Raw genomic sequence first — 23,355 nt, 5'->3', positions numbered from 1 at the left:
TGCTTCACTATTAAGAAAAAAACTTCAGTGATATCGAATGACTAGGTTATCTTTATGCAGAAGCAACCTCACAGGTTGACAAGTTTTTCCAAAGCTGTTTTTTATTGTTGGTTTGAAGACCTTCAGTTCCAGGGAATTGGGAGAATAATGATTACTATTTTCTGAAAAGCAGTCGCTGGTGGACAGTGAAAGGGGAATGAAAGTGATACTCAACAAAGAGGGCTATGCTTTTTCCTCAGGACAGCTATTGTCTTTAGAGGATGTTGCAGCCCTTTGTAGTCCCCAGTAACTGGCCCAAGTAAAGGGTTTTATAATTTGTTGTTATTATGAAATGCAAGAGAAAGAAATTTTTATTCAGGCAGGGAGGAATAGTTTGCCTGTTTAATTTTTTACTTTTGGCCCGTGATGGGTCTTGGTTGTGGTGCATGCGGGCTTCTCATTGTGGTGGCTTCTTCTCTTGTTGGGGAGCACTGCAGGATCTTAGTTCCCCCACCAGGGTTTGAAACTACATTCCCTGCATTGCAAATTGGGTTCTTAACCACTGGACCACCTTGGGAGTCCCTTGCTCGTTACTTTTGCCTCCATGTTTACTAACATTTATTATGACAAATTTTCAAACGTACAGAAAAGTTGAAATAGTAGTATAGTGAACATTAGTATATCCAACCACCTAGATTCAATAATTGTTCATTATTGGCATGTTTGCTGTTTCAACCTGTGTGTGTTTGTGTAGAATATATATATATATATGTATATATATTGGGTGGGAGGTTAAGACTTTTGAAAGTAATCGTGGGTCCCTTTAAGCTTCAGCACATGTCTTCTGAAAATAAGGACATTCTCTTATATAACTCAGGAGCTTAAATATCCTATGAAAGTAACTATTCCATTGATTATCAAAGTCCAGTCCACATTCAAATCTTCATTGTCCACTCAGTGTCTCTTTTAGCTATGGATTTTTTTCAAACCACGAGCCAGTCAAGATTCATTCAATCACTGCATTTGGTTGTTTGCTTTCTTAGCGTTTGATAAACTAGAAAACTGTGTCAACTTTCTTCTGTTTCTACTACACAGACTTTTTGAAGTGACAAGGCTAATTTGTGGAATATTTTACATTCTAGAGTTATCTGATTATTTTCTTGTGGTACACTTATCTCGTTCCTCCATGTTCTGTATTTCTTGTAAACTGAAAGTTCAGTCTAAACGTGTAATTCAGTTCAGGCAAAATGTTTTTGGCCAGACTCCTTCATAGGTCGTGGTGTGTGTTTTCTGTTAGATGCACCTGGCCATTCACTAGTGTTATTGAGTTTAATCACTTAGTTGAGTTAGTTGATTGGCAGGTCTTCCCACTGTAAACATACATTTCTCTCTTTGAAAACAACCAGCAGTCTTTAGAGTGACATCTTGACTCTGTAAACATCCCAACTGTTATCTTTCTGATCTCTTCCTCCATTTATTTTGAAAACTTGGGTCTCCCACCCACTTCTAGGTACCACTGACACAAATCTGCTTCATGAAAAACATGGGCAGAGCCCCACACAAACAGAGAATATCTGCTGTCAGAGCCCTGAGATTTAACTTTTCTGGTAGTGGTTGCCCCCCAAGAAGTGGGGGACTTCTCTGTTGGCTCAGATGGTAAAGAATCTGCCTGTAATGAGGGCGAACCGGGTTTGATCCCTGTGTTGGGAAGATCCTCTGGAGAAGACAGTGACAACCCACTGCAGTATTGTTGCCTGGAGAATCCCATGGACAGAGGAGCCCGGTAGGATACAGTCATGGGGTCTCAAAAGAGTCGGACATGACTGAGCAACACTTTCACCACGAAGGAAACCAGCAAGTGCATATTCAGTGCTGAGCAACTGTGCTCCTTGTGGGAAGACCAAAAAATGAGACACAAGCCCAGCATCTGAGGTGCTTTCGATGTAATGAAGAAATATTTCCAGTTTAAGGTAATATCTAAAGTGACATGTGAAAGGGGAAGAAAGTCCTACAGATGGGATTTGCTCCCACCTCCCCCGACCTCCTCCTCCTCTTCTTCATTTAGATATTGGCTAAAAATCATTTTTTGGGAAAACGTCTTGATGCCTGCCTTCGGATACATTCTTGGTGTAACTTGTAGGAGTTCTGCTTTGTATTAAATGGATCTTGATAAAAGCTCCAGTGGTTTCAGTACCAGAAATCTTACCTGTTATTTCATCTAATGTTCTCAATGGCCTTAGGAGATGGGAATTGTTTCCCCCTTTTTTATGAATGAGGAAACTAAGGCCCAGAGAACTTAAGTGACTTGGTTATGGGTGTTAAACCCACACCGTCTGACCCCAGAGCCCTTGAACTTCTGAAAGCCCACTGAAACCAAAGGATGAGGCACATTCAGTAGGGTTCTGAATGGTGTAAAAGGATGCAGAACTGGCTTAACGTCCTCAAGACATAATTGAAACAAGACCATTCTTTAGACCTTTAAAGCAGCTTTTATAGGTTACCTCCATGCAAATTTAAATCAGGGAGACTGCTATCTTCTTCCCTGGTAGCTCAGACGGTAAAGAATCCGCCTGTAATGTGGGAGACCTGGGTTCAGTCCCTGGGTTGGGAAGATCCTCTGGAGGAGGGCATGGCAACCCATTCCAGTATTCTTGTCTGGAGAATCCCCATGGACAGAGGAACCCCCATGGCGGGCTACAGTTCATGGGGTCACAAAGAGTCGGACACGACTGAGCGGCTAAGCATACACACTATCTTCTTAGCACGTGAGCAGCGTTAACCGGTTATGACATGGAATTTTTCCTATTAATAATAAATAACTAGGTGTATATTGTTGTGATTTTCTGCAAAACTGTTCTTCCATATTACCTTGTCCACTCTGTACCCATTTCTTAACTTTTTGGTCAGTCTTTCTAACTGATAACAACCACAGAATAAGGGGTGGGGAAATAAAAGCAGGTAGCAGGTTAGTAATCGCAGTTGGGACCAAAATCTGAATTAAGTAGAAATCATTGAAATGGAATGTCAATATATACTTTAATCTTTTGAAAGTTTTGGCATTAACATACTGGCAGCTTTCTATGTAGAAGTGATGTGGTTCTAGATGTGACCCAGCAATCTTTACACACATTCAGTGCCTGAACTCCTCCTGCAAGGAGAGAGGTTCAGTGTCGACCTGGAGCATAGAGAAAACTTTGCAGGTAGGAAGAAGTAAGGCTAGCAACTTCATCATGATTTGCGATTGGATCTTAAGGAGAGAGAAAATGTGACCTTTTGCAAGGCACAAAATTCATGAATCAAACAGGGAAACAAGAAAGAATGAACTAACCAGGTAGGAATAGAAAGCCACAATTCCAACTGAATGATTTTCAGGATAGGTGATGATGGGCCATTGGCCAGGCGGTGTGAGGGCAGCCATTCCACCTCCCTGGCGTGTCGGCTGTCACTTCAGACCACAGACAAGGGTCAGAGTCTACATAGTGTCTTAGAAAGAGCAGACCAGGAGGCAGCTGACTTATATTTTAGTCTGGCTCTACCAAACTAAAATAGTTTGGTCAGGAGACTTTAGACAAATTCCTTAACTTCTCCAGCTTCTGTTTGCACTTAGGGCTTATTCCATTTGTGGCCTGCATGGTGATATTTTTTTAAAAATTTATTTATTGTTGACTGAAGGATAATTGCTTTACCATATTGTGTTGTTTTCTGTCATGCATCAACATGAATCAGCCTAGGTATACATATGTCCCCTCCCTCTTTAACCTCCCTCCCACTTAGCACCCCATCTCACCCCTCTTGTTTGTCACAGAGCTGGGTTGGGTTCCCTGAGTCATACAGCAGTTCCCACTGCAATCTATGTTACAGATGGTAGTGTATACATTTCCATACTACTCTTTCCATTCGTTTTACCCTCTCCTCCCCGCTCTGCTCCTCACTGTGATATTAAAAAAAAAATGTTTTATTGACAAAGGTCTTTCCTTTTATTAAAAAAATTTATTTCTTTATTTTTGGCTGTTCTGGGTCTTTGTTGTTAAGTGCAGGCTTTCTCTAGTTGGGGTGATGAGGGGGCTACTCTCTGGTTGTGGTGTGTGAGCTTCTCATTGTGGTGACTTCTCTTTGCAGAGCACAGACTCGAGGGCTTGCGGGCTTAGTAACTGAGGCACGTGGGCTCAGTAGTTGTGTTAGGGCCTAGTTGCCCTGCAGCATGTGGGATCTTCCGGGTAAGAATCCACCATACTACCAGGGAAGCCCCCTCACTGTGATATTTTGAGGACCGAATGGGATTACGTGTGCAAGCACTGTACCAGCAGCACTTCAGTTTGTTAGAGCTGAATTCAAACTCATCCTAAAGAGTGAGCAGAGTGAGGAGCAGGAGATAGTCTACTCCGTTTGTGTCTGAAAGTGTTTAAACATATCTCTTTATAATTGGGAAGAAGGAAAGAACCATTATGTAGGAAATGAGAACACTGAGAAATCATTCCTTATACATTGTACAAGACAATCCTTCTCTGTCTTTTCTTTCTTTTCTTTTTTTACATTTTGAATATTTAATTGCTCATGCTTTTAAAAAACTTATGTAGAATATTGGCTTTATTCTTTATGTTATAAAATATATCCTTGTAGTTTATTTTACACATAATAGTTTGCACCTCTCAATTCCCTACCCCATTACTGTCCCCTCACCACTGATCACCACTAATTTGTTCTTTATATCTTGTGAGTCTGTTACTTTTTTTTCTGTTATAATCACTAGTTTGTTGCATTTTTAAGATTTCCCATGATAAGTGACATCATACAATATTTGTCTTTCTTTGTCGGGCTAATTTCACTTAGCATAATACCTACCCTGGTAGGTCAGACTGTAAAGAATCTGCCTACAATGCAGGAGACCCAGGTTCTACCCCTGGGTGGGGGAGATCCCCTGGGGAAGGAAATGGCAACCCACTCCAGTACTTATGCCTGCAGAACTCCATGGACAGAGGAACCTAGCGGGCTGCCATCCATAGAATTGCAAAGAGTTGGACACGACTGAGCAATTTTCACTTGGAGGATGGACCTCCAAGTCCATCCATATTGCTGAAAATGGTAAAGTTTTGTTCTTTCTTATGGCTGAGTAATATTCCATTGTATATGTGTACCACAGCTTCTTTATCCATTCATCTGTTAATGGGCACTTAGATTGCTTCCATACCTTGGCAATTATAAATAATGCAGCTATGAACATTGAGGTACATGTATCTTTCTGAATTAGTGCTTTTGTTTTTTTTTGGATATATACCCAGGAGTGGAACTGCTGGATCATAAGGAAGCTCTATTTTTAGTTTTTTGAGAAACCTCTATACTGTTTTCCACAATGTCTATACCAATTTACATTCCCACCAACAGCATAGGAGGGTTCTCTTTCCTCTGTACAGGAAAATCTTGATCAGTGTTTGGAAAATGTTATATTCTGATTAGTTGCATTTTCTGAAGCTCCAAGGTTTTACTGCCAGAACTTTCTGCTTGGCAGCCTTTGACGACTATCCTTCTTTAACATATGAACATTTATGTAATGTGTATTTGTGCTTACTGTAATGTAACAAAAGCTCCTTTGAAGTCTGAAGGCCTGTGGTGTCCCAAGTTCACCACTGTGTGTCTTCATTGTCTACCTTGACTGTACAGGATGTTGTTGAGAAAGAACTGAAAGTGAAAGTGAAGTTGCTCAGTTGTGTCTGACTCTTTGTGACACTATGGACTGTAGCCCGCCAGGCTCCTCCATCCATGGGATTTTGCAGGCAAGAATACTGGAGTGGGTTACCATTTTCTCTAGGGATCTTCCTGACCCAGGAATCGAACTCTGGTCTCCCTCATTGCAGGCAGACTCTTTACCCTCTGAGCCATTAGGGAATCCCAACAAGCAAGAACTGGTTTCAAATTTGGTTCCAAATTGTGAATAAATTAAAAAAATCAGAAGTATTAATAATTCTATTATTTTAAAACACATTTCTTTTTTTTTTCCTTTAGCCACGGACTTTATTGTTTGAATATTTGCAGCTCTCATTCTATATACAAATTTTAATTTCTTCCAGAACTCTATATTCCATATTGCTAGGTCACTTCACTTTCCATTTTCTGCCACATTTCCATCAAGAAGTATTCCCCCAAATCACAGTCTGCCTGGTTGTATGTTGTTGTTGTTCAGTTGCTAAGTAGTATTTGCCTCTCTGTGATGCCATGGACTGTAGCCTACCAGGCTCTTCTGTCCATGAGATTTCCCAGGCAAATACATTCTTGATGCTGCTGCTTCTTTTTTTTTTTTTTTTGACATTTCTTTAGTCTTTTAAAAGCAAAATGAGCTTGAAATTAATTGAATTCTATTTCATCAAGATTTTAGAGTTGAATAAACATATATATGTGTGTTTATGACTGTCTCTCTCTCTCTCTCCGTCTATCTGGCATAGATTGCTCTTTCTGAGTATGAAAACCCTTAAAGCTATCTTTTTTAAATATGCAATTAGAAAAAAGAAAAGGAGTTGCTTCTTCAAAACATTGTCTAGAAAATCTTCATCTGTTTTTTAGTGATGTTTTATTAGAACAGTCTATGTCTCTATATAAGATTTTATTTATAGTCATAAAAACAATGAAAGATATACATACATATCTTTCAACTCAGCATTCCTTAGAAACATATAACCAAATGTATCTGTGGCTTTGCTAGTTAGGGAGTTATTCATCATGAACAATAGGCCATCTCGGGTAGGTTGTCAAGAGCCATCAAGCCTTCCCTGGTGCCAACTTCCTCTCTGCCTGCCCAGCCGTTGTTAGCAGAGGCTGTTGCACCTCAGGCATCCCACCTGTCTCCTGGAGAAGGAGAACGTGGAGGAGGCAGTGTCCATTTACTCTCGAGGATGTCCCATCGGCCAGAATGGAGTACCTGGCCTCTCCTAGCTAACAGGATTTTGGGGAAGGCAGGCTTTAGATTTTCCAGTCTGTGCGGGAGAGGAAGGCAGGTAAGATGAGAGTGGCAAGAGTACTGAGTGACCTCTAGTTACATCTCCCATACTGGTCACATGCTCCCTTCTGCCTTGGTAGCCAGGCCTTTTCCCCTCCATCACTATATTTTTATTTATTTATTTTTAAAAATAATTTTATTTATTTATGATTTGGCTGCATTGGGTCTTAGTTGTGGCACATGGGATCTAGTTCCCTGACCAGGGATTGAACCCTGGTCCCCTTCATTGGGAGCTTGGAGTCTTAGCCACTGGACCACCAGGGAAGTCCCACTATATTTTTAATGATATATATTTTTAAAATTTATTTTTTGGCTGCACTGCTCAGCATGTAGGATCTTAGTTCCCCAGCCAGGGGTTGAACCCCTGTCCTCTGCATCCCTGCATTGGAAGTGGGGTATCTTAACCACTGGACTACCAAGAAAGTCGCTGACCCTTTTATATATTATTATTTTTTGGCTGTGCCATGAGGCATGTGGGATCTTGGTTCCCCAACCAGGGACCAAACCTGTACCCTCTGCATGGGAGGCTCAGAGTCTTAACCACTAGACCTCCAGGGAAATCCCTCTGTTGATCACTATTAATAACCTCTCTTAAGTGTCTTGTAGCATGAGCTTTCCAGATCTTTTTGTTGGGATTTTGAAAGGACATAATAAATAGCACCTTTCCCCTTCACTTGAGTTTTGAGCTAATTGAGAAATAAGGAGTAAAAACATGGGAGCCATAGAATCATGGAAGTGAGGTTGAAAATGTTGTTCATATCTTTGTGCACATAGGCTTTTTAATAATCCCACCATTACACAGACATACCCAACCAGCTACCAGTAATACTGACCCTCATCCACATGGCACTCCTGGGTCTCCCCATGTGGGTGTGGGGACCAGGAAGGGGTGGTATAGACGAGTCTTGTGCCCACAAGGAGCAGGGTGGAATTTTTACTCCCTGTGCGCAAACTCACTCCCAAGAGATAAAGAAGAGGAGATGATCTGAGCACCCCCAGTTTATTTTCAGATTCATCCGTCACGTTAATCCCCTGCTGCTTTCCCGGGGAGGAGCAGTGATGGGGGAGTCTGGTGAGCCAAGAGAGTAAAGATCATGTGAACACACAATCTAAGACTTTGAACTGGGTATTTGTTCTGCTTTAATTTTGCTCATCTTGTTTACAATGTGTTCATCTTTGTAAGCCACACACAATCCCTTGGGGAAGTAGGCTCTGTACAGATCATGAATAAATAAAAAAATAATCTCCACTGGAAGCTAATACGAGGGAGAGGGATTTGAGGCAATGATCCGGGACGCCTGGAGGAGGAATTACTGGGATGGATGCAGTGCAGAGCTGTGAGCACAGCTGGGCATCGGTGGCTGTGGCAGCTCCTGGCTAGGGTGTTGGTGAGTTTCATGTATACCTGGGGCAGTTCATTTGTGGGTACATCTTCTGCACCCTGGCAGTTCCTGAATTTACATCAGCTTCCTGCTGGCTACCTTTGGCCTCTTAAGAAAAATTAGTCATCTAAGATGCTGATAAACTTCAGATTCTACCTGAAAAGCAGAAAGGTTTCCTGCATCACTGAGGAAAAGGTGGTGGGTGCACCTTGATTTAATTCAGCCCACTTGCCAACAGCAGAGAACAGCCTTTGTAGTAGTATTCATGATCCATCCTTCACATTGCTATGAATTCTGTTATCTCTGTCCTTCTGAAACTTTAAGGTGTGTGTGTGAATCACCATGGTATCTTTTCAAATGCAGGTTCTGCTTCTGAAAGTCTGGGGTGGGGCCTGTGACCCTCATTCTTAACATGCTGCCAGGTGAGGTCAGTGCAGCTGGTCCAGGGGCCCTGTTTGAGCAACAAGGGTCTAAAGACCACAGATCTTTGACTCTTTTCACAAGTGAAGGGTCTCCCTCTGGGCTTGGGGTTGGAGCCACTGTTGCTCCAAATGCTGCTGATTGAACTTCTATTTTATCAGAAAGAACCCTACCTTCTCTTACTGCATTTGTAAAAGCAAGATGTCAGTTTGGGGTGTTTCATGAGTTGTGGCTACTTTTTTGAATTCCATCGTGATCACTGCTGAGTCCACTGAGAGAGTGGCTTGGGACAAAAGATGTTCATTTTTCTATTAACTTTCTTTTCCTCTTACCACCCTGGAGACTCAGGGTGGACAGGCTTCTCTGTGTCGGTGTAACTCTGCTTGTCAGAGGCAAGTGTGAGCTCTACAAACCCAGGTGAGCTCACTTTATAAGGCCCTTTGGTAGGGGAAAAGCAAACAAACCCACACACTTGGCTCTGCTTTTTAAACCATCTAGACATTTTAGCAGTGAAATGGGAGTTTGGTGACAGACAGATATAAGACCTGGGTATTTTGGAGATGGTTTTGGAGGCTGGAGGTCAGCAGTTTGCCAAAGGTGATTAGGCAGAAAAGGGGTGGGCTGAACGGACTGGCTGACTTTTCTCCTGCAGTGATCGACAAGCCAGAATGTGTCCTAGAGATCATCTCATTCAGGCTCATTTGTAAAAACTGATCATTTGACACATGAGGGAACCTGGACTCCAAAAGAAGAAGGGATCTGTGCTATGGAAAACTCTGCGGCATTTCTTCACAAAATTAAAAATATGACCCACTTATTTTTAAAAATTATTTCATTTTTGGCTGTGCTGAGTCTTTGTTACTACGCAAGGGCTTGCCTCTAGCTGTGGGGAGTTGCGTTGCACGGGCGTCTCCTTGTGATGGCTTCTCTTGTTGTGCTTCCCAGGCTCTAGAGCGCAGGCTCAGTAGTTGTGGCATGTGGGTTTAGTTGTCCTGCAGCATGTGGGGTCTTCCTGGGCCAGGCATCAAGCTGGCGACCCCTGCACTGCAGGGTGGATTCCTAACCACTGGACTACCAGGGAAGCCCCTACTATCTACTTCCGGGTATCTAGCCACAAGAATGGAAAGCAGGGTCTTGAAGAGCTATTTGCACACCCACATTCATAGCGGCATTATTCATCATAGCCAAGAAGTGGAAGCAGCTCAAATGTCTATTAGATGGATGAATGGACAAAAAATGTCTTATATACGTATAATGGGATGTTATTCAGCCTTGAGAAGGAAATGCTGACACGTTGAGAACATCTGTTAAGTGAGATAAGACAGTCCCCAAAAGACAAATACTGTATAATTTGACTTTTGTGAGGCATCTAAAGGGCTTCCCAGGTGGCACCAGTGGTAAAGAATCTGCTCACCAACACAGGAGACATAAAAGACACAGGTTTGATTCCTGGGTCAGGAAGATCCCCTGGAGAAGGAAATGGCGACCCACTCCAGTATTCTTGCCTGGAGAATCCCATGGACAGAGGAGCCTGACAGGTTACAGTCTATGGAGTCGCAAAGAGGCAGACATGATTGAGCAAAGAGAGTGATGATGAAGCATCTAAAATACTCAGATTCACAGAGACGGAAAGGAGAATGGAGGGGGGCCTGAGGGGAGCTAGTATTTAATGGGTATAGCATTTCAGTTTTGCATGATGGAAAGTTCCAGCAGTCTGTTGCGCAGCAACCTGAATATACTTAACACTACTGAACTGTACACTTAAAATTAGTTATGATGGTTAAAAAAAAAAAACATGCAGAGATTTGCCCAAATCATACAGCCAACTTGTTTTGAGTATGAACTTATTTACAGATTATAAACCAGTCTATATAAAAAAATCATTACCAAGTAAATGAAAATTTGGAGAAGTCCACGTCCTTGGAGGATGAGTTACTTCTCCCTGGCCTATGCCGTGTTCTAGCACACGTAGGTTGACGTGTGTCTGTATTTCAATTATGGGAGTTTTTTTTTCAAGGGTGTGGGAATTTCAAGCCATTCCTGTGGGCATCATTTTGTTTTATTTTTCCTTTAGCCACTGACTTTATTGTTTGAATATTTGCAACTATTATTCTATACACAAGTGTTAATTTCTTACAAGACTCTGTATTCCATATTGCTAGGTCACTTCACTCTTCATTTTATGCCACATATCCAACAAGAAGTATTTCCCCAAATCAACCTGCTTGATTGTGTGTTGTTGTTCAGTTACGAAGTTGTGTTCGATTTTTTGCGATGCCTGCCAGCCTCATCTGCCCATGGGATTTCCCAGGCAAGAATACTGTAGTGGAATGTGGCCATCATTTTAGAAAGAAGGAATAGAGATTTCGGAAAAGAGAAGGAGGTAAAGTGACTTTTAGAGTAGACATTTTAGGAGTGCAGCCTTCGGAGAGAAATGAAGGTGATGAAACATACCTGGGTGTTCAGATTGTTCTCTTGGTCTTCTCTGGTGGCTCAGCAGTAAAGAACCCACCTACAATGTAGGAACTGCAGGAGATTCAGATTTGATCCCTGGGTCGGGAAGATTCCCTGGAGGAGGGCATAGCAGCCCACTCCAGTATTCTTGACTGGGAAATCCCAGGGACAGCGGAGCCTGGTGGACTACAGTCCATAGAGTTGGACACAGCTAAAGTGACTTAGCGCGCAGGCACTTGTGTCTTTTGGGGAAAATATTCGGAAATTGAGGCTTGGGTCTGTGCCGTCGTATTCTGGGTCCTGCTGGAGCTGGTGCTCTCATCTTCCTGGTCTAGAGAAAAGAAATGGAGATTTCACCGCTGTCTGGTCCTCCTCCTCTGGGATCATTCTCGGCATCCAGGTGTTATATGCTCTGAATTCAGCTCCCATGGAAAGCTGCATAGGTTATAGGTCCTTATGAAACAGTGGTTTTCAACTTGAGGTAATTCCTCTTACTCCTGGTGGACACACCTGTTAGTGTCTGGAGTCAGTTTTGGTGGTCACAATTTGGAGGAGGCCTAGTGGCATTTTGTGATATTTTGGCCCATGTTGGTGCTGAACTTCTTATAGTGCACGGGACAGATCCCTCAACAAGGAATTACCCTAAAAGGAATGGTCACTAGTGATGCTCTAAACTTTTTTCATCTTAAGCATTCAAGTTATAATATTATGTTATTTTGTGTTTCTTTTATCTTGGGACTGGAAGTAGAAATCTCCAGGTCATTGAATTAGAAAACACGGAAGGGATGGGGGAGACTCAGGGAAGACACGTCTTTGTAAATAGGAAGGCCTCTTAGCAAACAGGGATTCCCTGGTGGCTCAGACAGTAAAGAGTCTGCCTGCAATGTGGGAGACCCAGGTTTGCTCCCTGAGTTGGGAAGATCCCCTGGAGAAGGAAATGGCCACCCACTCCAGGAATCTTGCCTGGAAAGTCCCATGGACGTAGAAGCCTGGTAGGCTACAGTCCATGGTGTCACAGAGTCAGACATGACTGAGTGACTTCACTTTCTAGCAAACAAGAGATGGGAAATACAGTTAGCAGTGCAGTACTCATTGCTACGGCATTACCCAGTAGATAGCATAGTATCTGTACTATATTTTTTATTAGACCATGGGAGATACTATTGTTATTTAAAATGTCATTAAGTTGTGTCTGACTCTTGTGAGCCCTCCAGGCTCCTCTATCCTTGGGATTTCCCAAGCAAGAATACTGGAGTGGGTTGGCATTTCCTTCTCCAGGGGATCTTTCCAGCTCAGGGATCAAACCTGCATCCTGCATTGGCAGATGGATTCTTTACCGCTGAACCACCTGGGAAACTGGGAGACACTAACGTGTGGCATAACAGATTATTTTTAGTGGCTGTAGAAACATGAAAGGGTTCATGGCTTTTATTGTGACTTTACTTCCCGTAAGTTTAAAAGTTTTTTTCCTTTTGGTTGCACCCACTGGCTTTTGTGATCTTAGTTCCCCTGAATGGGGATGGAACCTGAGCCACAGCAGTGAGAGCTGGCAGTCCTAACCACTGGAGTATCGGGGGACTCCCTAAAAGTTTTTACCTGTATAGGTTTTCTGTACACAGTTTTGGAGCTGAGACTATTGTAACCTTTGAAGTAAAAATGATGTGTGTGTGTGTGAGCATGTATGTACTAAGGAGGGTGATATGTCATTTCCCCCTCTATCTGAGGTCTGTTTCAAAGGATGGTGGATTTAGTAAAAGAAAAACATTGAGATGGGGAATTCTGGAAGACTCTAAAGCAATTAATCAGCATTTAAAAGCAGAGTTCACCAGCTGAATAATTAGATGTCACGAGGAGATGTAGGGTAGATTTAATGAGGGATTTAAGACCTAAAATTTCTCTGAAAAATAAATGAGAGCTTAATTAACTAAAAAGAAAAAAGCTTTGGTATGGTTTCATAGATGGGATCTAACAAGAGCTATTTTTGAATGTTTAAGGATGGCAGGCATTGTGTTAAATGCATTATCATCTTATTTTATCCTCAAAACAAGTCTATGTGGCAGGTGCAATTTTTCACCTTTTTTATTGTGAGTTTAAAAACATATAACATTAAAATTACTATCAACCATTTTAAAGTGTACAATTCAGTAGTGTTAAATATATTCCCATTGTGCAGCAGATCTCTAATTCTTTTTCATTTTATAATATTGAAATTGCATACCCACTAAACACTAATTTCCCTTCTCTTCAGCCCTTGGCAACCACCTTTCTACTTTTTGTTTTATGGTTTTGACTACTTTAGCTATTACATCACTTACGCACTGCTTCTCCTTTTGTAACAAGCTTAATTCACTCAACATAATGTCCCTGAGGTTTATCCATGTTGTAGTATATGACAGAATTTCCTTATTTTTTCAGGGCTGCATAATATTCCATTATATGTGCATACCATGTTAAAAAAATACTCGTCTGTTGATGGACACTTGGGCTGCTTCTACTTCTTGGCTATTGTGAATAATGCTGCTATGAATGTGAGTGTGCAAATATCTCTTTGAGATCCTTATTTAAATACTTTTGGGGATATACCTAGAAGGGAGATTGCTGGATCATTTAGTAGCTCTGCTTTTCACTTTTTGAGGAACTTCCATACTGTTTTCTGTAGTGGCTACACCTTTTCATGTTCCCACCAATAGTGTATAAGTGTTTGAACTTCTCTGCTTCCCCACCAGTACTTGTTATTTTCTGTCCTTTTGATAGTGGCCATCCTTAAGGGTATGAGATGTTATTTCATTATAGTTTTGATTTGCATTTCTCTAATGATTAGTAATGTTGAACATCTTTCTATGCCAAAGCCTTTGACTGTGTGGATCACAATAAACTTGGAAAATTCTGAAAGAGATGGGAATACCAGAGCACCTGACCTGCCTCTTGAGAAACCTATATGCAGGTCAGGAAGCAACAGTTAGAACTGGACATGGAACAACAGAATGGTTCCACATAGGAAAAGGAGTACGTCAAGGCTGTATATTGTCACCCTGCTTATTTAACTTATATGCAGAGTACATCATGAGAAACGCTGGGCTGGAAGAAGCTCAAGCTGGAATCAAGATTGCTGGGAGAAATATCAATAACCTCAGATGTGCAGATGACACCACCCTTATGGCAGAAAGTGAAGAGGAACTAAAAAGCCTCTTGATGAAAGTGAAAGAGGAGAGTGAAAAAGTTGGCTGAAAACTCAACATTCAGAAAATGAAGATCATGGCATCTGGTCCCATCACTTCGTGGGAAATAGACGGGGAAACAGTGGAAACAGTGTCAGACTTTAATTTTTTGGGCTCCAAAATCACTGCAGATGGTGACTGCAGCCATGAAATTAAAAGATGCTTACTCCTTGGAAGGAAAGTTATGACTAACCTAGATAGCATATTAAAAAGCAGAGACATTACTTTGCCAACAAAGGTCCATCTAGTAAAGACTGTGGTTTTTCCTGTGGTCATGTATGGATATGAGAGTTGGACTGTGAAGAAAGCTGAGCATCGAAGAATTGATGCTTTTGAACTGTGGTTTTGGAGAGACTGCAAGGAGATCCAACCAGTCCATCCTAAAGGAGATTAGTCCTGGGTGTTCATTGGAAGGACTGATGCTGAAGCTGAAACTCCAATACTTTGGCCTTCTCATGAGAAGAGTTGACTCATTGGAAAAGACCCTGATGCTGGGAAGGATTGAGGGCAGGAGGAGAAGGGGATGACAGAGGATAACATGGCTGGATGGTATCACCGACTCGATGGACATGAGTTTGGGTAAACTCTGGGAGTTGGTGATGGACAGGGAGGCCTGGCATGCTGCAGTTCATGGGGTCGCAAAGAGTTGGACACAACTGAGCGACTGAACTGAACTGAACTGAACATCTTTCCATTTGCTTATTGGCCATTTGTATATATTCTTTGGAGAAATGTCTGTTTAAGTCCTTTGTGATTTTTAAATCAGATTACTTTTTGTTATTGTTAGTATCAGTAACCTCAGATATGCAGATGACACCACCCTTATGGCAGAAAGTGAAGAGGAGCTAAAAAGACTCTTGATGAAAGTGAAAGAGGAGAACGAAAAAGTTGGCTTAAAGCTCAACATTCAGAAAACGAAGATCATGTCATCCAGTCCCATCACTCCATGGGAAATAGATGGGGAAACAGTGGAAACAATGTCAGACTTCATTTTTCTGGGCTCCAAAATCACTGCAGATGGTGACTGCAGCCATGAAATTAAAAGACGCTTACTCCTTGGAAGAAAAGTTATGACCAACCTAGATAGTATGTTGAAAAGCAGAGACATTACTTTGCCGACTAAGGTCCGTCTAGTCAAGGCTATGGTTTTTCCTGTGGTCATATATGGATGTGAGAGTTGGACTGTGAAGAAGGCTGAGCCCCGAAGAATTGATGCTTTTGAACTGTGGTGTTGGAGAAGACTCTTGAGAGTCCCTTGGACTGCAAGGAGATCCAACCAGTCCATTCTGAAGGAGATCAACCCTGGGATTTCTTTGGAGATCAACCCTGGGATTTCTTTGGAAGGAATGATGCTAAAGCTGAAACTCCAGTACTCTGGCCACCTCATGAGAAGAGTTGACTCATTGGAAAAGACTCTGATGCTGGGAGGGGTTGGGGGCAGGAGGAGAAGGGGACGACAGAGGATTAGATGGCTGGATGGCATCACGGACTCGATGGATGTGACTCTGAGTCAACTCTGGGAGGTGGTGATGAACAGGGAGGCCTGGCGTGCTGCGGTTCATGGGGTCGCAAAGAGTCGGACACGACTGAGCGACTGAACTGAACTGAACTGAACCTATAGAAGCTATGTTTATTCTGGATTCTGGATATCAAACTCTTATCAGATATATGATTTGTAATTATTTTCTTCCATTCTATAGGTTACCTTCTCACTCTGTTGATAGTTTCTTTCCATGTGCAGATGTTTTTAAGTTTGCTGTAGTCTCATTTGTCTATTTTATATTTTGTTGCCTATGCTTTTGGTGTTATATCCAAGAAATGATTGTCAAATATAATATCTTAAAGTTTATCTCCTATGTTTTCATCTAGGAGTTCAGTAGTTTTAGGCCTTATATTTAGGTCTTTAACGCAGTTTGGATTAATTTTTGTGGCAACCCACTCCAGTATTCTTGCCTGGAGAATTCCATGGACAGAGGAGCCTGGCGGGCTACAGTCCATGGGGTTTCAAAGAGTCGGACATGACTGATTGACTAATTTTATTTAAGTCTTTAATGCATTTTGGATTAATTTTTGTGTACAGAGTAAGGTAAGAGTTCACCTTCACTATTCTGCATGTGGATATCCAGTTTCCAAAATGATTTACTGAGGAGGCTATCCTTTCCCATTGTGTAGTCTTGGCTTCCTGGTTGAAGCAGCTACTTTCATTTTTCACATTTTATAGATGAGAAAATCAAAGTTAAATAGTGTACTCACTCTAAGAAAACCATAATCCAAAAAGACACAGGTACCCCAGTGTTCATTGCAGCTCTATTTACAATAGCTAGGACATGGAAGCAACCTGGATGTCCACCAACAGATGAATGGTTAAAGAAGTTGTGGTACATATACACAATGGAGTATTACTCAGCCATAACAAGAAATGAATGTTTTTCTTTTTAAAAAAATATTTTATTGTTTGCAGTTATTTAAGTTTTCCTGAGGATAAATACCTAGAATTGCAATTGTTGGTTTTAGATAAGGTTCCTTTACAAGGAGCCATGAAATGAAATTTTAGTGTTATCACATTATAGCATTATAGTTTTTTTTTTTTACTATTAGAAAATTTATTTATTTGTTTGTTTATTCAGTTCTGTACAAAGAAATGAATTTGAGTCAGTTCTAGTGAAGTAGATGAAGCCTAGAGTCTGTTATACAGAATGAAGTAAGCCAGAAAGAGAAAAGCAAATATTATGTGTTAATCCATATATATGGAATCTAGAAAAATCATACTGATGAACCTATTTGCAGGGCAGGAATAGAGACACAGTCATAGAACATAGACTTGTGGACGCGGTGGGAGAAGGAAGGGGTGGAACAAATTGAGAGTGTAGCCTAGAAACATATACATTACCATATGTAAATAGATAGCTAGTGAGAAGTTATGAAAGACAAGGAGCTCAACCCAGGGCTCTGTGACAACCTAGACGGGTGGGATGGGGTGGAGGGTTGGGGGGAGGGATTCAAGAGGGAGGGGACATATGTATACTTACGGCTGACTCACGTTGTTGTATGGCAGAAACCAACACAACATTGTAAAGCAGTTATCCTTCAATTAAAAATAAAAAAATAACAATGTCCTTAAGGAAAAGTGGCAAAACCAGCACTCAGGGTCAGTGTTCAAAGCCTGAGCTCTAAATATTGACGTTAGGGAGGAGGGAGGGGAGAACAACATTTATAAGTTTCTGATGCAACTGTGGCTTAGTTTCTTAATTTCATTATGTATAAAGGAGATGAGGAGGCAAGGTTAGTGGCTTGTTAGATTCCTGTTGCCTCTTCAGTTCTTTTGTTCTGTGCTTCATTCATCCTGGCTCAACGTGATCTTTTTTCAACAATTTTATTTCTTTTTTAATTGGTGGAAAATTGCTTTACAATTTTGTGTTGATTTCTGCTGTACAACAGTGTGAATCAATTATAATTATATATATATATATATATATATATATATATATATCCCTTCCCTGTTGAGCTTCCCTCCCCTTTCCCTCTCCCCTTAATATGATCTAGTTCTGGAACTTCGGAGTTAGATCTGGAGAGGAGTTATAGCCTGTTCTGTTTTTCTTGAGCCATCGGAAGTGAGTCTTTTGGGCACTTCCTCCACACCCTGGTGACTTGAGTGATGTCGCCATGTGACAGCTGTCTACAGGGAGTCAGACATTCCTTTTGCTCCTTTTCCAGGCAGCTGTGTATTACCTGATGATATTCAGACTCTTCTTCCTCTCCTAGAGGTTATGATGCCTTGTGAAACTGTCACCCCGGAAAGATGCTAATCCCTGCTACCTAATATAACCTGGGAAGAAGGCAGGTGCAGGTTACTCTTGCTTAAAAGTAATTACATATTCATGTAATTAATATTTTCAGCAGGATGAAATTACATAATTTGCAGATGTCTGAAATGGACTTGTGTTGTTCCTGATTTTCTAGCATGTGAACTTGTGAGACTTCTTAGCTATAATACTTTAATAATAATAATAATTAATAATAGTGACTCTAATAATAATAGGTTTTGGTCTTCTTAGGTGTTTTCCTGATCTTTTTGGCCTTGAGTTCTTATGAAGAACATAGAAGTTTCAAGATGCTTTTTAAAAAAAGAATGTATATATGTATATAACTGAGCCACTTTGCTATATAGCAGAGATTGGTACAACATTGTCAATCAACCATACTTCAATAAAAAAGATTTTTTTAGTGAGGAGAGGGGAGAAATTTAAGTGAACAGGACTGTGAAGTGAATTCTAGATCTAGCATTCTGGCTGTAAATCAGCCTCTGATCAGTGTATAAAGAGGGACTGATAATCCTAGTTTGGAAAGTGTCTTTGAATTACTAGGCAGAAGATTTGCTGTTTTTTGTCTAGAAATGTGCTTATGTCCCTGGTGTTTAATTTCAGCTGGAAGGGGAAACTTTCCTAATTTGAACTGCATTTTAATGGCTTTCCTTTAGGTGGAGGGCCACAACAGCTTTTAGCAAGATGCAAAATACTTCATGAGATAAATCTGAAAAGTTTCCTGTAAGAAAAGACTTGCTTAAAAAGTATATATTGGGATAATGATTATGAAATTTGGGTTTGCTGGTCTTTAAGATGTCTCTTTAAGATGTCACTTGCTCCTTGGAAGAAAAGCTATGACCAACCTAGACAGCATACTAAAAAGCAGAGACATGACTTTGCCAACAAAAGTCCATCTAGTCAAAGCTTTGGTTTTTCCAGTAGTCATGTATGGATGTTAGAGTTGGACTATAAAGAAAGCTGAGCATGGAAGAATCGATGCTTTTGAACTGTGGTGTTGGAGAAGACTCTTGAGAGTCCCTTGGACTGCAAGGAGATCCAACCAGTCTGTCCTATAGGAAATTAGTCCTGAATATTCATTGGAAGGACTGATGCTGAAGCTGAAACTCCAATACTTTGGCCACCCGACGTGAAGAACTGACTGGAAAAGACCCTGATGCTGGGAAAGATTGAAAGCGGGAGGAGAAGGGGATGACAGAAGATGAGATGCTTGGATGGCATCACCAACTCAATGGACATGAGTCTGAGCAAGCTCTTGGAATTGGTGATAGACAGAGAAGCCTGGTGTGCTGCAGTCCATGGAGTCGCAAAGAGTCGGGCCATGAATGAGCGACTGAACTGAACAGAACTGAAGATGTCTCTGGTTATTTCATTCTTGTAAAACTCACAAAAGAAGTTAGTTTTCATTTCTTTCATTAGGATTGATGGAAAACAGTCGTGGCTAAATGCAAGGACAGAAGAGAGATGGGTGATTATGTTACAGTTGCTGGATTTAGTTTTTTGGCTGTACAATATTCTCCTTTATACATTCTTTCCTGTTCTAGAGCCACTGCTGTCAGGGAGAGGCCTGGGGACCCTCACGTGGATTTTCACTGGATGCTTAATTTATTCACCTGTGTGAAGTATCATTCCACTTTGCATGCATGACTAATTTAGGGCTTAAACCTTCCAGGTCATCCAGTCTTGGAGAAATTATAAACCACATATAGGGATCAATTTGTAATTTGACACAAATTCATCTGTAATTACAGATGTAACTTTGATCACATTACAAACCTTTCAGGACCTTAGTAAAATAAACCAGTGTGACCACACCAGAAGACTTCTGATTTAATCTATGATGATTTTTTTAAAGGCTTAATTGGGGATTGGAGCAGTGGGAGAGGAGAGTCACTATATTCTGTATACTGTACTTCTAAAAACTAACCCTAAAAAGTGACTCCTGGTCCCCAAGGAATTTGCAGTATAGTTTGACTATTTAACACCATCTATTCTGAACAATTTAAGATGATCTGTGAGCTGTGTTACCTCCAGTAACTCTACTGACATCTCAGGGTTTCCAGTTTCCAATCTGTAAATTGATGCAATTGAATTAGTGTGTCTTGAAGGGTCTTCCTGGACTATGCTTTCTGATTTCTTCTGGACCTCTGTGGTGCAGATCCTGAAGTTAGCATATTCGAGGCAGTTGAATCTTATACTTAAAAGTGTGGCTATTGGAGCCAGGTTGCTTGGACTTAAATCTGCCTCTACCAGGGCACCTCCCTGGTGGCTCAGATGGTAAAGCGTCTTGCTTACAATGCGGGAGACCTGGGTTTGATTCCTAGGTCGGGAAGATCCTCTGGAGAAGGAAATGGCAACCCACTCTAGTACTCTTGCCTGGAAAATCCCATGGACAGAGGAGCATGGTGGGCTCTAGCCCACTGGGTCGCAAAGAGTTGGACACGACTGAGCAATTTCACTTTCACTTTCTGCCAGGGCCAGGGGTATAGCCTGGGGCAGGATCTGTGGCCTCTGTCTCTTTAATCCCAACTTCTTTTAACACTTGGATCATTGTGAGCTAGTGGGTTTCCCTGGTGGTTTAGACAGTAAACAATCTGCCTGTAATGCAGGAGATTTGGGTTTGATCCCTGGGTTAGGAAGACCCCTGAGGGGAATGGCTACCCACTCCAGTATTCTTGCCTGGAGAATTCCACGGACAGAGGAGCCAAAGAGCCTGGTGGGCTACAGTCCATGAGATCACAAAGAGTAGGACATGACTGACTGACTAACACCTTCTCTTTTGTGAGTTAATGTGTGATGCACTTAAAACAGGACCTGGCCTGGCATGCAGTTAAACGCTCAAAGTGGGCTGTCACTATTAAAAATAAAATTAATTCTGCTTGGGAAGAGAGTGGTGTGAGCCTTCGTTGTGGCTGGCAGGGCACAGCATCCTTGGGGTTGTTCTGGACAGGTTGCTGCACTGACTGCCGCTGCTTGGGCCAGCATGTGTTAGGCTGGCCCTGAGCAGGTGGGCAGAGGCACATACATGGTTCCTTTATATCAGGGTTTCCTGGCTGGGCAGCACCTCTCCTGGAGTCACCCACCCTCTGTCCCAACTCTCCATAGGCATACCTGGACTGTGTGCTTCATTGGATCTGCAGGGTCTGTAATCTCCCCCAGAAAGTAAAGAGTGACTACAGGGAGAAAGAAGACAAGGCTTTCGGGTTATTAATAGACCGGAGGCTCTTGCTATCGGCTTCAGATAATTGTAATGGGAGCTGTCGGCTATAATCAAGTTTAATTGCTAAGGAGCGAAGGGAGGTAGCCCGAAGCAAGTATGCTCTTGGGCTGTCTGTGCTTTTTCTGTCCCATTCTAGACTTAAGAATCTCTGATCAGGTCTCCAACCGGCAAGTTCTGGTGACTACTGAGTCTTATGTGGTTCCTGGAGTGGACCTATGACTCTCCCAGGTAGTCATCCACTTCCTCATGTCTTGGCTCACGTGGTTTATTCTAGACTGGAAGGTGGAATAGATTATATAAAAATACAGAGAGGGAGTTCCCTGGTAGTCCAGTGGGTTAGACTTCAAGCTACCAAAGCAGGGGGCCTGTGTTCAATCCCTGGTCGGGGAACTAGATCTTGCATGCCACAACTAAAAGATCCCATGAGGTGCATCTAAGATCTGGAGCAGCCCAATTTAAAAAGATGCAGAGAGCTAATGCTGGGGAAATACAGAAATGGGCCTGCTTGTTCTCCTCTGCTCATAGAGCATGACCTGTGATCACATGAGTGTATGTGTGTGTGTGTGTGCACGTTAGAGCTGAGGGTGTAGAAGAAAAAACATAAGCCATTGCTTTATACCGTCTCCCAGAGATAGGACCGTCTCTTGATATTACTAGAGTCGGAATGTTTGTATTTCTTCTAATCCTGTGTTTTTTTATAGTCAATGATATTATACAGATTATTATCCAAGCCTTTTGTTTCTTCTCTCTCTCTCTCTGTAGTAAGGTTTATTGCCTGTGGCCTCACATTCAGAGTTGGCTTGGACAAAGAAAGGAAGCAGAGGCCTAATGAATTGATTCTTCTATATTTAATTACACTTCCAAAAGATCTTGCCTGAAAAGTTGAAAAGAGGTGATGTTTGAAGTAAAGTTTGGATTCCTATCCATGAACTCTGTGACTCTATTCATTGTGGTTGAGTTATCAGTATTTGCTGTTGTGTGGGTTTCTTCTGACTGACTTGAAGAACTGGCACCAGCTCCTTCTCTATCCACTTTTAAGGCTTTTGGCTGCAATAACACCTGGCAAGTATCTCAGAAAATTTCTGCAGTCTCCACTTCTTAGCCTGAATTCTCAACCAGTTTGCTTGATCCAGGTGCCTCCCATCTATGCTCGTTGCTTGGCACCTTGTTTTTTTCTATTTCCTGGGTCTCTGTGGATTTCAGTGGACCATTTCCTTGGATCTCCATTCTGACTTAAGAGGATGTGGAGCTTTGACTCTCTTGGCTCCTTCCTGCAGTTTGGCCTGTTCCAGTGTGTACAGAGTGTCTACTCAAGCTCTCCAAACCTCCCCTGGGGCATGGGGCACTGGACTCCCTTATCCTGGTGTGGAATTCTGCACTTAAGCCACAGACACATGTTCAGCTGTACACGGCTATAACTTGCAGGGAAGGTTATCTCGTGTCTGCAAGCTGGTGAACTCAATTGGTAGGCATAGGCCAATGTTTCTTTAAATTTATTTAAAGGCACACTACTTTTTATTATGTATTTGTTTTGGGTCTTTGTTGCTGCTCAGGCTTTCTCTAGTTGTGGTGAGCGGGAGCTGCTCTCTAGTTGTGGTGTGTGGACTTCTCGCGGTGACTTCTCTTCTTGCAGATCACGGGCTCTCGGGCGTGCAGGCTCAGTAGTTGTGGTGCAGGGGCTAAGTTGCTCCAGGGCATGTGGAATCTTCCCGGATCAGGGACTGAACCCTGACCTCCTGCAATGGCAGGAAGACTCTTCCACCACTGAGCCACCAGGGAAGTCATGGTAATGAGGTAATGGTAATGGTAATGAGGCTTGTGAGTATAAGTTAGAGGTGAGTCAGATGCCATTGCCCTGTTTCATAATGGACTG

The 23,355-nt window shown here is 41.9% G+C and overlaps 1 protein-coding gene across 3 annotated transcripts in view; it reads left to right on the top strand.

The window, feature by feature from the left end:
• Positions 1 to 23,355, top strand: part of SLCO5A1 (solute carrier organic anion transporter family member 5A1) — a 154,565-nt gene that overhangs the window by 1,879 nt on the left and 129,331 nt on the right. The gene's annotated exons all lie outside the window — the stretch shown is intronic.

The sequence above is a fragment of the Oryx dammah genome, unplaced genomic scaffold (genome assembly GCF_014754425.2).
Source record: "Oryx dammah isolate SB20612 unplaced genomic scaffold, SCBI_Odam_1.1 HiC_scaffold_19, whole genome shotgun sequence".
Lineage (NCBI taxonomy): Eukaryota > Metazoa > Chordata > Mammalia > Artiodactyla > Bovidae > Oryx > Oryx dammah.
Note: the sequence above shows the minus strand (reverse complement) of the source record. Positions and strands in the feature narration are given on the sequence as shown.